The following is a 16,726-nucleotide window of genomic DNA, read 5'->3' on the forward strand; positions in this document are numbered from 1 at the left end:
TGTGTGTATTTTTTCTCTTGATCAGAAGTTCGCAGCATGTGGTATCCGAATTAGCAGCGCCAGTTTCCCCTGAGAAAATGTTAGAATGCAGATGGTGGGCCCCATCTAGATCTACCTGAATCTGAACTCTTGAGAGTAGGATCTGCGGTTCAACAATCCCTCCAGGTGATTCCTATCCACAATCAAGTTCGCGAAGCACTTGTAAGCTCACCCAAGTGGTGTAGATGGTCATCTTTAGGCTTGGCGGAGGATGTGTCCTGGGTCGCTTTGGCCAGTAGGGATAAAGTTGCGCAGTGCCCCTCCACCTCTCCTCCTCTCCCCCTCGCCTCTCCCAGCACCTGCGACTCCACTTCAGCTCTTGGCCTCGGGTCTTTTCCCCCGGGAGCCGCAGTCAAAACGCGGCAAGTGGATTCGGAGTCTGCCTGCCAGAGTGCCGGCCGGGCATGCGTAGTGGCGCCAGGGCAGCAGCTAGGCTGGCGCGACGGGGGAGCCGCAGAGCAGACCTGCGTGTGCCGGGATCCGGAGCGGCAGCTGCGGGCTCGAGGGCAGGACGGCGGCTGCAGGTAACTTTTCTATTTTCCTCTCTCTTAAACTTTGGTGCGGCGGAGGGGATCCAAGAGAAAGCCTGGACCGATAGGCAGAAAACAGAGCTTTACTTCCTCGCCAGCTCGGCGGCTCCAGAGGAGTCTATGAGTTTCCCTCGCTGGAGAGGTGTCTCCGGCGCCCGCTGTGCAGCGCAGCGCCCGCAGACCTCGGGGTGCTCTTGTGCCCAGTCTGGGCAGTAAGTAGTGTGGGCAGGTGTTAGTTACATCCTGTATTTATGCTGGCTGTTTGCACAGTAAGCTGGAGAACGGCATTATGACTGTTTGCATGAAGTTAGGCATTTTGTTAACTTTTCTATTTTCCTCTCTCTTAAACTTTGGATGCCTACTGGTGAGGCTTTTTGATCCAGCCTCTTTTGCTTATGTGACTGGTTTATTTGCCTTTGGCCTTTTGCTGCATAGGATCAATGGGACTGGAGTGAGATCTGTGGTTTCTGGTTTGGGTGCCTTTTCCGGAGCGGGGGTCTCCTGGATGCGGCATTAAAAAGAAAAAAAAAAAAAAAGCCAACTTTCAGCGTATTTCAGTGCCAAAAACTTTATGCATTTCAGCTGCATTTTAAAGTAGAAACGTTGTGTGTTTGCTTCGGCAGTACATATAATACAGACTTTGTAAAGTCCAAGATGTATTTCCGCCTTACTTTTCTACATTACTGTGTTTTCAGGCATCGTTTGGTATACTTGAAAAGGAGCTGTCTCTTAGATGAGTAACAGAGCTCTCACTTCTCCCCTTTCTTTACCCAGTCACATTTTCTAACTCACACAGAAATATTTTATCCTGGGTCTGCCATATTGGACACACTCGTAAGATTTTAAGGCTGTGCCGCACGCATTTCTTGGATAACCGGTGAGCCATAAACAAAATTTTGGGACCACACACTGAACATTCTTTAAGTGTTAAATTTGCAAGATGGGAGGCAGATACATAGAATTAATAAGTTTAAAAGAAAGAAATTTGTAGTTCAGGAGGAGACACCTGTATGGAAAGATAATACAGATATTGTCGTTTCCTTCAACTCCCCCCAACCCTCCCCCCTACCATGATGAATGTTTTAATGGAAGAAATAATATACAGTTGGTTTAGTTTTGGCCTGTGGAGACCTTTGAGGTCAGCCAGTTCAGCTGCTTCAGTTTACAAGTAAGAAAACCGAAACCAACCAGGTTAAATGACTTGACGTGGCCGTGGAGCCCCTCCTTGGCAAAGCTACACCTCGGACCCAGGTTTTCTGATTTGCAGGGCTCTTTATGCCATCCCCTGCTGATACTCTCCTCAGAGTTTAGTGAGATTATTGCACTTTCTTTTTCTCTTCTACCTCCTTATATTGTGTGTGTGTGTGTGTGTGTGTGTGTGTGCACACACATGAGCACTCGCGCACTTAGTCACTCAGTGGTGTCCAACTCTTTGTGGCCTCATGGACCAAAGCCCGCCAGGCTCCTCTGTCCATGGGATTCTCCAGGCAATACTGGAGTGGGTTACCATGTCCTCCTCCAGGAGATCTTCCCCACTGAGAGACTGAACCCAAGTCTCTTATGTCTCCTGCATTGCAGGCGGATTCTTTACCTTCTGAGCCATTTGGGAAGCCCCCTTTTATTTTGTAGTCTGGCTTAAACCGAAAACTAGCTATTCCTGCTACTAAACTTGCTTACCTTGTAAACGCGTTTCAAATAGTACCTTCTAGGGACTTCACTGGAGGTCTAGTGGTTAAGACGTCAAGTATCCAGTGCAGGGAGTGCAGTTTGATCCCTGGTCGGGGGACTAAGATCTGGATGTCGGGTGGTATAGCCAAACCCCTCCCTCCCCCCAGCCCATCCCCACAAAACAAAGAGTACCCTCTCAAGGCCCTCCCAACAATTGACTGGTCTTGAAATTGCCCTCCTTCCTTGTCTCAGAGTACCTGTTTGCCTCTTTCTCTGTTGAAGTCTTGCCTACGAAGCAAGGTGTAGTTCAGGTGTGCCTCTTCCTAGAAGCCTTCTTCGATTACTATAGCCAGAAAGTAGCTCTCCCCCTTCTGAAGCCTCTAACATTTGTTAGTGTTGTCTGTGCTAGTATCCCCCTTCATCTTTAGTATCCTGGATTGTTCAATTTTAATATATGTCCCAACTTCCTGACCAGTGTGTATAAGCTCTGGGAGCTTCAGGCCTATGATGTAGACATCCCACACAAAACCAAGCAAAAATAATGCTCTTGGTACTATTTGTGGGAGGAAGTGATACAGGGACAGTTTGGTAAAGGGATTTGATGGATGTTCTATGAAATGAAGGAGGTCACCTTAGAGCTCTAGCAAGACAGTGGACAAGTCAAACCAGTCTGATGGGATGTTTCTCATATCTTCACCAGAGGTCATGGATCATGACCTCTAAGTTCTGGGGATAGGGGTCAATCCATAATAGAGGAGAGTTGCCTAAGGCCTGGATGTAAGCATGTGATTCTAAGTGCAGAGTAAAGAACTCAGATGTAAGACATCATACAAAAGGGGAGGCATTTGGTAAAAGACTAGGTGCAGGAACATCCCTGGCGATCCAATGATTAAGACTCAGAGCTTCCACTGCAAGGGGCACAGGCGAGTTCCATCTCTGGTCAGAGAACTAAGATCCTTCATGCCTTGCCACATGACCCCACCCCAAAAAAAGGCTAAATGCAGAGAAGAAAAGATATTTTGAAAATCGCTTTAGTTTCAGGTTTGGGGTGTTGGTAATGATAATTTTCTTCTTATATTATAAATAATACCCAGTTATGACATTATCTGCTTCTCTTTTTCATAGAGTTGTGTGGTTGTCTCACTTCCCATTCTCGATAAGTTCTTTGGGGGATGTTCTTTAATTCCTCACAATGCCAGGCACATAGATTTGCAGTATTAGATATTCAACTGTTATTGCCTGAATAAACAAACAAACAAGTGTATTTGACATGGGGAAGGTGGGCATTAAGGATCTTACAGCTATGTACTGTGCTTAGTCACTCAGCCATGTCCAACTCTTTGCAACCCATGGACTATACAGTCCATGCACTTCTCCAGGCCTGAGTACTGGAGTGGGGTAGTCTATCCCTTCTCTAGGGGATCTTCCAGACCCAGGAATCGAACCGGGGTCTGCTGCATTGCAGGCGGGATTCTTTACCAGCTGAGCTACCAGAGCTATGAGGTAGCCCTTCATCCAGGTCATCACCCCCTCATGATGTAGAGGAGGAGCTGAGATATACTTAACTAAGCTAGTTAGTGATGTAGCCAGATCTTCTGCTATACTTCCGTTAACCCTAACTTTTCAGGGTTAACAATCCCAAGATTCATTTGCCATGGAGATAATCTGTGGATTTGGGCGAACTTGGTAGCTAGTAGGAGGATATCTGTGTAACTGGAAGAGATGAGACACAAGAGGTGACTGGCCAATTCAATGTTGAGTGCACAGAATAGGGGCATGACTGCAGACCTGGGGACCTCCACATGATAAGTCGAGAACTGCCCTTCATCGAGGGAAAGGATGTGGTAGCTTATCTTGTCAGGGGCAGCAGATGGGCCACAGGTGGGCCCCAGATCCTTGGACTGAGTGTGTGTTTGAGAGGGACATTTTACATTACCAGGAGCAATGTTTCCGAGAGTGGTGTTTATGGCCCAGTAGAAGGTGACTGCAGCCATGAAATTAAAAGACGCTTACTCCTTGGAAGAAAAGTTATGACCAACCTAGATAGTATATTCAAAAGCAGAGACATTACTTTGCCGACTAAGGTCCGTCTAGTCAAGGCTATGGTTTTTCCTGTGGTCATGTATGGATGTGAGAGTTGGACTGTGAAGAAGGCTGAGCACCGAAGAATTGATGCTTTTGAACTGTGGTGTTGGAGAAGACTCTTGAGAGTCCCTTGGACTGCAAGGAGATCCAACCAGTCCATTCTGAAGGAGATCAACCCTGGGATTTCTTTGGAAGGAATGATGCTAAAGCTGAAACTCCAGTACTTTGGCCACCTCATGCGAAGAGCTGACTCATTGGAAAAGACTCTGATGCTGGGAGAGATTGGGGGCAGGAGGAGAAGGGGATGACCCAGGATGAGATGGCTGGATGGCATCACAGACTCAATGGATGTGAGTCTGAGTGAACTCTGGGAGTTGGTGATGGACAGGGAGGCCTGGTGTGCTGCGATTCATGGGGTTGCAAAGAGTCAGACACGACTGAGCGACTGAACTGAACTGAACTGAATGTGGGGCTAAATTTGAGATAGAATTGTGATCAGACTTTCCACCTGGAAAAAACAGACAGAAGGCAATGCTTCCCAACCCATCTTGGATAAAGAAGTAGTTTGGGATATTTTGTTTATTTCGAACAGATGTTGCAAATAGCTGTTTTGCAAATCAAAACACAGTCTTTTCATTGACCTTTCCATGAGCACACAGCATCAAGGGAGCTGTTGGAAGGCACTCGTCCTTTCTGTTGTCGGTCACACTATAGTTGATCACCGTCTTCAACTGTTGTCTCCTCTCTCTTTTTTAAAATACTTATTTGTTTGGCTGTGCTGATCTTAGTCACGGCACACCAGATCTTTTAGTTGCACTATATAGGATCTAGTTCCCTGACCAGTGATTGAACCCAGGTCCCCTGCATTGGGAGTTGGGAGTCTTAGCCACTGGACCACCAGGGAAGGCCTGATACCTCCTCTTGTAAGAGTTAAGAAGAAAGAACAGTTGAGCAGAGAAACTGAACTTGAGAGATGTTTACTCGTGGGAAGGAACAGCTTGGCCAAATATAGAGGAATTACTTTTTTTTTTAAATCATGACATTAGTCAAAATTGATTGGACAGAAAAATGCAAAATCAGGCAACACATTGAAGTTTATGTCTCATACGCTTAAACAATACCCAGATACTAAATTCTAGAGTAATATATCATAGCCCTGTGTAAAATGACTACAGTATGTAACTTATGAAAAATAATAATAATATTCATAGTTTGTATTTTAGGATGTTTTCTACAGACCAGACACTGTACTGAACACTTTACCAGCAATATATCATTGAATCTCTACAAACCATTCTGAGAGATTGGTGCAGTTATTCCTGTTTTATCGCCTAGAAGACTGAGACTTGTGTAGAAATCACATTTCTGATGTCACATCATTAACAAGTGGCTGAGCTGAGCTTAGATCCCAGGCCCCCATGACTTCAGACTTCAGGCACAGAGAGCTAAAGTAAAAGGCAAAACTTTATCCGTGGTAACCCTAACAGATGCTTAGAATGGCTACAGATTTTATCTGGTGTCACTTCCAATGATCTATGAGCCAGAATTTCATAAGAGAAACAAACAACAGAGATGCATCTTTCTGGGTTTTGTTTTTTAAATTATCCCACTCAGTCTTTATCTTCTTTTTACCCTCAAAGCCTTTCTGGAGGCAGCAGAGATGGCATCTCCTTCTCTGAGTGCATGTAAAGCTCTTTGGAGGTGATGGGTGAGTGCTGGTGGTGATCCAGGAAATGCCTCTGGGGTATGGAAGTGAGACACTCACCTTGTGTATGAGCCTAAGGACTCTAGAGTGAACAGTTCACAAGGACTTTTTCACCTGGGATCCATGGTGGGAGTTCGTGGAAGATCTTTGGGTCCTGCCCCTTACCCTGGTCTCAGATCTTTAAACTGTGGTCAAAATCCTCAGGCTGAATGCGTGCCTGAACACCTCCTCCAGGATCCTTCAGTCCAGGGAGTTCTGAGGTCGGTGTTGCAGGTGGAGGTGGGTGTCGATACCTCAGGGAATGCCCCAGGTCAGAGCCCGGAATCATCTAGACGGTTTAGGTGATTTAGAGGCAAGACTGGCAGGCCCCACACTTGACCAGCTGACTCGGCTGTGAGAGAATGTCCCGTCCCTCCCTCCCTCGATGGACCTCATTACTCTCTCCTGGGAGCCTCAGCCTGGAACCCAGTGAGGACATTTCTCTCCTCCCTGTGCTGCCTGAGCCCCTCTGTTTCTGGCTTCTGCCTCCACTGAGCTCATCCTGTGCATCCTCAGGGTCAGTCTCTGGACATGAAAGAGAAGGCCGCTTGCCTCAGGCCCTTACCTAATACATGTTTCAACATCCAATGATCCCACCTTTTGATGAAAATCAGGGAGAAAGAGGCCTTTGTGCTGTCTGTTGGTTTAATTGGTTATAAAATGATTATGCAGTTTTGATTGCTGGAAATTTTGCTGACTTAAAACCACATGAGATGTGAGGCTGTGTCAACTTTGATCATCTTATTTCTTTTCAGTAATATGGTGTCTGAAAGTGCCTACTTGCCATTTTTTTGGTGAGAAGTATAGAGGGTGTCTTCTGTGAAGGCAGGTTGCTTTTTGGTAATACTGTGGATGCAGAAAGGGTGAGAGAGGGCTAATTAGGAGAGTTTTTCTCTTATGTAAAACATGTGTTTCATCAGAAAGTATCGATGTTCTTTTTTTTTTTTTTTTCGATGTTCTTTTGTAGGAGAGTTAGAGATAATCTGTTCATAAATTCCAGTTGTGAAGGAGACTTTACACTTTACAACCAACTAAATTTTTATGATTGACTCTTTTGAGCAATTCAGAGCTATAAAACTAGAATATTTGGGTTATAACTTACTGCACAGAGACATGTCTGCCTCAGAAATTCCAAGAAATTCCAAAGGAAACAGGAGAAACTGACTTTTCCTGCTAGTAAGATAGATGGCTATCTACCTTGGTAAGGTGGAAGAGGGTTTTGCTGTGGTGTGGGATGAGATGGCTTTCACTATAAAAAAACAAAAGATTTTGGGGGGAATGGTTGAGAAGAGAAACTCAGTATTAGAGGAAACCAGAATTGTTATTGAGAAACTCAAATTGTTTAAAGATCCAGTCCCAGGAAATAACATTTAAAAGAAAAATAATGAAAGCCCCTTCAATTTGTTGGAGAAGTAAGAAACAGGAGATGTTAGCAGTGCTGAAAAAATAGAACTTCTATGGAATTTGAGATTAAAACATTGGTAAATGTGTGTAGAAGAATGTCATTTAATTACAGACCTTCCCCACTCGCCCACCCCTGACAATGAATTCCCACTGTGGGGCCCTCTGCATTCCATAAATAAAAGAGTAGATTTATCTTCATGGATCACAGTTGAAAAATCTCAAATGATGCATGACAATCCGTGACCTAAAACTGATGTTGATCACAGATTTGAATGCCTTAGACAGAAAGTACTGGCTGTATTCACACTTTGTTCCCATAGGTAGTGCTCAGAATCCAGATTAAACTGTCCAAATGAAAAAAAAAAAAAAGGTTCAGAACCCACTCATTTACAGTGAATGATCAAAGGCACGTTGTTTCATTTCACTTTGTCATCGTAAATGCCACCTTTATGACTCTATTGGTTTCTTTTTCTTTTTTGTCCTTGATGATGTATATTTTGTACTGTTTATAGATAAAAATCAATGCAAACTAGAATTCTGAGGTTTGATAAATGTGACTCTGCTTAGGGTTTTAATGCTGTTCATCAATAATTTGCTGGAAAAATAGTATCAAATAAGTACATAATTGAACATTTATGTCTATAGCAAGTCAGTATTTATAACCATTGGGAACAAATCAAAACTTCTCAAGACTCTGTAATTCTTTCCCCTGAAAGCTCTCTCAGCATTCTATCCTGGTAAAATGTCCCTTTTCCTCCCTTTCTTCTCAGTCTTAGGGTCACTGGGACACTGTTTTGGTTCAAGGGTATTGTCAAGAGCGGCCCAGTTCTTGCAGAGTTGAAGTGTTACTGGGTCAGTGAGATACCAGCCATGAAACACAGCTCACAAAAACCCACTGATGTTTTTTAGCAAAAGTTTTCATGCCAAGTGAATTAGTTTTGGAAAAACAACCGTAGCAGCAATTGACTTGATCACTTTTTCTATCAAGTTAAACCCCAGATCTCCATCAGTGGAACAAAGGTAATCTGAGAAGCTCTGAATGTTTAGTGGTCAATCAGAATGAGCTCCTTAAGGTAATTTAAAGTTTAGATAGCTGAAATCAGTTGGCTTATGATCAGGGCCATGCATGAGAAGTCAAAGTCTATGATTCTGTTTCTGACCCCTTGAGAAGAGAGGCCTTCTCTTCAGCTGCAGGTTTGATGATTAATCAAGATAGTAAATGTGAAAGCAATTAGTAAACTGTAAGGTAAGGAGGTAAGGTATTTATTGATAAATAGTTTTCCATCTTCGCTGCCTTTCATTGTTAAGTGACCAAGACTTTGAGAATGAATGACTTGCCTGTTTGAGTCTACATGGGTTGAAAAAATGATAGAGATGGAATGCACATCTTTGTCTTTTAATTTTGACATTTGACAAAATGTCAGGGCTCAGTGTTGGGACCACAGTGATAGCCAAGACAGATACAGGATCCTTGTCCACATGGAGCATCAGTCTATCCCAAATACAGTGCTCTTTCAGTCAATCCATATTTTCTTTAACTGACGAGAGGGAATACTTTTTCTATGAATTGATATTTGGCTTTTATAAGATGCTAAATGTGCTTATGGCTAAGCCTTGACTATATAGCCCTTTAAGTGGTTTCTCTTTCCCAAAGGTGCCTTCAATAGCTGCCCGCTAAACTTCAGATCTCATTGGATGGGTCTTTTATTCATCTCCATTGTGGAGAGAGGAGTCGGATGCCTCTCAGCATCCTTCTCATGGTCAATCAGAGGCTTGTTGCAGAATACTTTTCTCTCCTACTCTGCAGAATCAAAGGAATCAGATGGCCTAAAGGGCTGGGTACAGCACTGTGAGTGAAGCATAGTCCTTGTACTCATAGGTTCTCAGTCAATTGAGGGAGGCAGACACAGGGCCAGGCTGTGACAGGAGTGAGCACCAGAAGGAAGGGCAGAATGAAGCTTTGGGGGAGCCTGAATGGAGAGCAGATCATTCTGTTAAATCTCTTGAGGAAAGTGTTAAGACTTTTGAGTTGATCCTTGAAAGGAAAGCACAAGTTCAATCTACAGGGACTAGCTGGAGGAAAAGGCGTTCCTTGGAGAAGGGACAGCATGAACAAAAGCACAGAAACAGGATGGAGCTGATCTGTTTAGGAAAATTCAGGTCCTTTAGTGTGTTCTAAAACGTGAGCAGGGTACGAATCAGCTGGAGTGCTTGTAAATGAAGGAGTTGCTGAACCCAACTGCAGGTTCTTATTCTTTAGGTCTGAGGTGGGGCTGGAGAATTTTATTTCAACAAATTCCCAGGTGATGCTGAGGCTGATGATCTGGGAATTTTGAGAGCCACCAGACTAGAGTGTAGTCTAGGTGAGATAAGAGAACTAGATGCAAAGAACCAAATGGTTTTCTTTTGTAACCGTACTATCTATACTATCTTCATAGACTTGATGTTTCAAGGTATTTTTTTGGTTTTGTTTTCTTCTTACATTAGCCTCATTTCCAGTATTCTTGTCTGGAGAAGCCTGGCAGGCTACTCTCCATAGCATCACAAAGAATAAGACATGACTGAAGTGACTTAGCACAGATGGACGAGTGGTTGCTGCCTGTGCCCCTTGCTGTCCTCTGGAAGTTCCATGCCTGCTCCACCCCACCCCAGCCCCCCAGCTCTCCCCTCAAATCAGACCTTTTCTTTTTTTTTTTAAACATTTTATATTTTTTAGTTAGTTTTGACTCCACTGGGCCTTGGTTGCTGTGCATGGGCTTTCTCTAGTTGTGGTGAGCAGGGGCTACTCTTCATTGCCATGAGCAGGCTTCTCATTGTGGTGGCTTCCCTTGTTGTGGAGCACAGGCTCCAGGTGCATGGGCCTCTGTAGTTGTAGCACATGGGCTTAGTAATTGTGGCACAGGGACTCAGTTGCTCCATGAGAAACCAGCTCTTTTCTTGCATTCTGTGTTTTTAAGTAACTGCTGTTCAGCCAGAATGACATTCCACCCGTGATGTGCTAAACAGGTGACATCAGCAAGAAGATGTTAGAAGCTGACCCACACTAAGAGTGAATGATGAGTATACCCAAGGAGTATATGCTTGTATTTTATTTTGTTAATCTGGATATAATGTTAAACTTCATCCAGTAAGTAATTTTGGAATAGCTTGCAAGATCTGAGCTCAGAGGTAGGATGTACACAATTGAAGAAAGTTCCTTTCTTGCTCTCAGAAAATGTGCAGTCCTATAGTAAGGTTAAGATAGATGAATTCCTGGCTCCAGTACAGGGCAGCTGGTGCTAAGTGCTGTAAGAATGATAGGAAGCCACAGTGATAGGTCTGAGAAGGGGAAAGGTTCACTTTCCACTGGGACAGTTAGGGAAAGCAGAGGAGGGTTGAGGATAATGTTTTATCCATCCTTGTGAGCCAGCTGATCATTTGTCTATGTAAAGAAAATAGTGGAGGAGGAGCATATGAAGTAGGCGGTGAAGGATGGACAGGTGCTCATAGGTAGAGTGGGCCCTGGGGGATTACTGGAGAGACGTGCCAGACAGAGAAGCAACCGAGCCTCAAAACAGAAGTGAAGCCGGAAGTACGGGTTCAGCCAGTGCTGGGGTCGCCGATCCATTCTGGCAAGTACAGGGAGGTAAGACTGGAAAGGCATTTAGGGAAGATTGCAGAATCTTTTGAATATGAGGCTGCAGAGTTTGGACTTTTATTCCATAGGCAGTGTGAGTCATAGGCTTGCTTATCTATCGACTTACTTTTACTTCCACTTCCCTCCTAACCCCCAACACCTCAAAGGAGGAGGAACCCCATTTTTTGCTGAGTATTGATCTGTGGTTCCTACTCTTTTGGTAAAACACAGAAAAATGCTTTTCCCTGGCTGGCTCTGATTTTAATTCTTTTTTGGGGGGAGGGGAGCACCCACACCCCATGCCTCGCGGCTTGTGGGATCTTAGTTTCCCAACCAGAGATTGAACCCATGCCCTTGGCAGTGAAAACACATAATCTTAACTACTGGACCACCAGGGAGTCCCTTGACTTTAATATGTGTATTTCAGTCATCTTACAGACTTGCAAAAGTGAATCCATCATGTTAAAGGTTTCTGTGGCTTTCAAAATATGTAAAATATGAAAGGACAACCAATTTCCATTTCTGAGTGACAGTTTATAAAAATAAAAATAAACCAGTTTCCATTTCTGAGTGACAGTTTATAAAAATAAAAATAATTCAATCACCAGGTAAAAGTGATTATAGTACTTGTTCAGTGTTGTTCTGGGAAGAGAAGGGAATTCAGCATTTAAATGTTCTTTTGATGAATTTGTAGGGGAGAAAGTGGTCTCCCCATCCTATTCCTCTGCCATCTTAGGACCGCCCCCCTCCAAGAGAAGGGAATTCAAAAGTGAAGGCTGAAACTGAGGGAGAATCTCCAAGTCATTCAGCCTGTCTGAACCTTGGTTTTTGTTGTGAAGTTACTGTTGTTTGTATTTTGTTGTTCTTTTTGTTGTGGATGAAATAAGGTACAATAGGAATGAAAGGATATACATTTTATTTTATTTTTAATTTTTAAAAATTTTGTTATTGGAGTATAACTGCTTTTGGGCTTCCCAGGTGGCTCTGTGATAAAGAATTCGCCTGCCAATGCAGGAGACATGAGTTCAATCCCTGATTGGGGAAGATAGTCTGGAGTAGGGAATGGCAGTCCATTTCAGTATTCTTGCCTGGGAAATCCCCTGGACAGAGGAGCCTGGCAGCCTATTGTCCATGGGGTCGAAAAAGAGTAAAACACAACTTAGTGATTAAACAGCAACAACAACAATAACTGCTCTATAATGTTGTGCTAGTTTCTGCTGTACAACAAAGGGATTCAGCTATATACATACACATATACGTATATCTCCTCCCTTTTGACCCTCCTCCTCACCCCACCTCCATCCCACCCTTCTAGGTCATCCTAGAGCACCAAGGTGAGCTCCCTGTGCTATACAGTAGCTTCCCACTAGCTGTCTCCATGCGAAGAGTTGACTCATTGGAAAAGACTCTGATGCTGGGAGGGATTGGGGGCAGGAGGAGAAGGGGACGACCAAGGATGAGATGGCTGGATGGCATCACTGACTTGATGGACGTGAGTCTGGGTGAACTCTGGGAGTTGGTGATGGACAGGGAGTCCTGGCGTGCTGCGATTCATAGGGTCACAAAGAGCTGGACACGACTGAGCAACTGAACTGAACTGAGTGTATATATGTCAGTGCTACTCGGCCTACCCTCCATTTCCTCGGCTGTGTCCACAAGTCCTTTCTCTACATCTGTGTCCTCTATTTCTGCCCCCTGCAAAATAGACTCATCTGTACCATTTTTCTAGATTTTGTATATATATGTTAAGATACGATATTTGTTTTCCTCTTTCTGACTTCACTCTGTGATATACAGTTTAGATCAGAATCTTCTAGTATGAAGATTTACTTTTTCTTGTGGCCACATGTGTGCCCACACCTGACCATGTGGAGAGTCTGTTTCTTGAGGGCAGGATTATGTCTAATTCAGTTTGTATCCTCATTGCCTGAATGCCAATGACTCTACAAGGAGGCACTTGATAAATTGTTGAATTAATGGAACATGAAAAGGAATGAATGAATGGATGAGAATCTGGACCCACCTCCACCCATATACTTAATGTTTTCTAGCTTCTACTTGCTTGTAAAGACTTAGGATCCATGGTGCCTTATTTTCAGACTGCTAATCCCAGGCCCGTGTTTTACTGACAGTAAATCTTGATACTCCAGCCTTATTCAACAGACAGCTGCATAGCTTGAATTCAAAGTATAAGGATCTTTGTGGATTCATAAGTGTTCTAAACTAATTCCAGAAATGAATTAAATAGTATTATTTAATAATAATGTTTTACATGTCAAAAATGCTTATATGGAAAATTGAGTCACCTTTAAAAGAAACTGACAAATATAAATTGAGGTTGTATTCTTCTTGAAGTGTTTCTTATTGTTTAAGAGAAATCAGATTAGAGGTGAGTAGGACAGTAACTTATGGAGATGCTCAAAGAAATCTGTATTAATACTCTAATCTGCTAGAGACTTGAGTACCTGTTTTACTTGCAGTTACATGAAACAAGAACCAAAACTTTATTATACCTTAGGTTTTACAGTTTCTCTGATGTTAACAGAAATTCAGTTCTTGATTCATGAAGTTCCATGGGATTTATATGGGAGAAAAGTTCATCTCTTTCATTGTGAACAAAGTAGTTTGGTTTTCAAAATTATTGTATTTCCTGTTAATATACACCTGGGATGTGTAGGATAAAGAAGATGAACCTTTCTAAATTTTCACTGAGTTATAGCCTACCTGTGTGATATGTATTGTGCTGTGGGAGACTAAGCTAATTTGCATATTTCTGAGTGAGTTTTACATTTCTCGTAGAACTAGGACAACAAATGATAGAAGAACTGAAAGCATTATAATTTTCTAGTAATTCAGAGGAAATGACTCCATTCTGAGGTAGTAGGCTAAAAAAGGTCACAGTGATACCCCCCTTTTAGGTAAGCTAGCCAGTCAATCATTCAGTTGAGTCCAACTCTTTGCAACCCCATGGGCTGTAGCCCACCAGGCTTCTCTGTCCATGGGATTTCCCAGGCAGGAATACTGGAGTGGGTTGCCATTTCCTTCTCTAAGGGATCTTCCAGGGATTGAACCTGTGTCTCCTGCATTGGCTGGAGGATTCTTTATCACTGGGCCACATGGGAAGCCCTTTTGTAAGCTAATTATAATATCAACAGGAATTTTCTTTTGCATCCTCTTTTACATGTCAGGCACACTTTAGGGAGGCCTTATGTTTATGTATCAGTAGTTTGCTCATTTAGTCTGTCTGAGAAGCCTCATTCAGACCTTCTGTGTGCACCGGTTCTTTCATTATGTTCTGCCCTTGGTCATTATACTAAAGGTATTACAAAATCAAACAGAAGGCTTCCCAGGCAAATTAAAGGTTTCATATCAACCAGACGTTGTCAGGGCTTTCCTTGTAGCTCAGTTAAAGAATCTGCCTGCAGTGCAGGAGACAGAGATTCATTTCCTGGGCCAGGAAGATTCCCTGGAGAAAAAAATGTCAACCCACTCCAGTATTCTTGCTTGGAGAATCCCATGGACAGAAGACCCTGGCGGGCTACAGCGCATGGGGTCATAAGAGTCATACACAACTTAGCGACTAAACCACCACTACCAGACATTGTCAAATATTTGCCTTGAATAGGATTGAATGTGTTCCATCAGTGTTTTTGGTGCACATGATGTGTGTGTGTGTTTTTAAGCTAATAGCTTTATTTATTTATCAAGATGTAATTCATACACCATACAGTACATTCATTTAAAGTATAAGGGTGTTTTAGGGTATTTTCATCACCCTATACCATTAGCACGCACTCCTCATTTCCCCATTTTTCTAAAAGCATAGTGGACAGGACTTTATTTGGAAATGTGCCTTCCTAAAATTAAAATCCTATTAGTCATGCTCTACCTCTCCCCAGGCAATGACAGATCTTTCTGTCTCTATAGTTTGCATATGCTTGACATTTCATATAAAGGGAATCATACAGTGTGTGGCCTTTTGTGTCTGCTTATTTCACTTAGCATAATGTTTTCAAGGTTTATCCATGTTGTAGCACCAGTACTTCACTTTTTATGGCTGAATAATAGTCCACTGTGTTGATCTACCACATTTTATTCATTCGTTCATCAGTTGATGAACATTGAGTTGTTTTCACTTTTTGGCTACTATGGATAATGCTGCTATGAACATTTGTGAACAAGTTTCAATGGGACACGTGTTTTCATTTCTCTTGGGTATATACCTCGAAGTGGGATTGCTGGTTCATTTGATGACACAACATTAAACACTTAGAGGAACTGCCAGACTGTTTTCCAAGGTAACTGCACCATTTTACGTTCCTACCAGCAATGTACGAAGGTTCTAGTTTCTCCACATCCTCACCAGCACTTGTTATTATGTCATTTTGATAATGACCATCTGGCTGTGAAGTGGTGTCTCATGGTGTTGACATTTACAGTTCTAGACTGATAGAGAAAATGTACAGAAATTTTCCGTGTGCCTCACACTGATACACAGTTTATGCTGTCACTAACATTTTACATTAGTGTGGTACATTTATTATAATTAATGAACTGATATTACTATATTATTGTTAATTATAGTCTATGGTTTATTCACATTTCCTTAGTTTTTGCCTAAAGTCCTTTTTCTATTCTAGGATCCCATCTAGGAATCCTGATAGATTCCTGATGAACCCACATTATATTTAGTTGACATTTAGCTCCTTAGGCTCCTCTTGGTTGTGACAATTTTTCAGACTTTTTCCTTGTTTTTTGATGAACATAAGTGTTTTTTTTCTTTAAAAAAAATTTTTTTTAAATTTGAGGTTAATTGCTTTACAATATTGTGTTGGTTTCTGCCATATATCAACGTGAATCAGCCATAGGTATATGTATATCCCCTCCCTCTTGAACCTCCCTCACACCGATGGCACTGATGAACCTATCTTCAGGGCAGCAATGGAGATGCAGAGATAGAGATCAGATGTGTGGACACATGAGGGGAAGGAGAGGGTGGGAAGAATTGAGAGAGTAACACTGAAATGTATATATTACCATGTGTAAAATTATATAGCCAGGGCAAATTTGTTATATGGTGCAGGGAGCTCAAGTCAACAACGCTCTATGACAGTAATGAGTGTTTTGAGGAGCTGTTTCCCAGGTGGCTCAGTGGTAGAGAATCCACCTGCCAATGCAGGAGATGTGGGTTTGGTCCCTAGGTCAGGAAGATCCCCTGGAGAACGAAATAGCAACTCACTCCAGTATTTTTGCCTGAAAAATCCCACGGAAGGAGGAGCCTGGTGGGATGCAGTCCATGGGGTCGTGAAGAGTTGGCTATGCCTTAGTGACTGAGCATGCACGCTGCAGTCCATGGGGTCGCTAAGAGTTGGACACGACTGAGCGACTTCACTTTGACTTTTCACTTTCATGCATTGGAGAAGGAAATGGCAACCCACTCCAGTGTTCTTGCCTGGAGAATCCCAGGGATGGAGGAGCCTGGTGGGCTGCCGTCTGTGGGGCCGCACAGAGTCGGACACGACTGAAGTGACTTAGCAGCAGCAGCAGCAGCAGCATGTGTGCGCACACACACAGAGTTAGGTACATTGTTTGATGCCCCTCAGTTGGAATTTGTCTGATTCTTCTTTTTTATGATTAGGC

General features: G+C 43.0%; 1 protein-coding gene across 1 annotated transcript in view; it reads left to right on the plus strand.

Moving 5' to 3' along the window:
• The first annotated feature begins 247 nt into the window (after positions 1-247).
• The window catches only part of PLS1 (plastin 1), a 127,921-nt gene continuing 111,442 nt past the window's right edge, over positions 248-16,726 (plus strand). The window contains exon 1 of the mRNA XM_040234168.1: positions 248-563. The gene's annotated coding sequence lies outside the window, so the exon portion shown is untranslated. The remainder of the gene's footprint in view (positions 564-16,726) is intronic.

This window comes from Oryx dammah, unplaced genomic scaffold (assembly GCF_014754425.2).
Source record: "Oryx dammah isolate SB20612 unplaced genomic scaffold, SCBI_Odam_1.1 HiC_scaffold_2, whole genome shotgun sequence".
In the NCBI taxonomy this organism is placed as follows: domain Eukaryota; kingdom Metazoa; phylum Chordata; class Mammalia; order Artiodactyla; family Bovidae; genus Oryx; species Oryx dammah.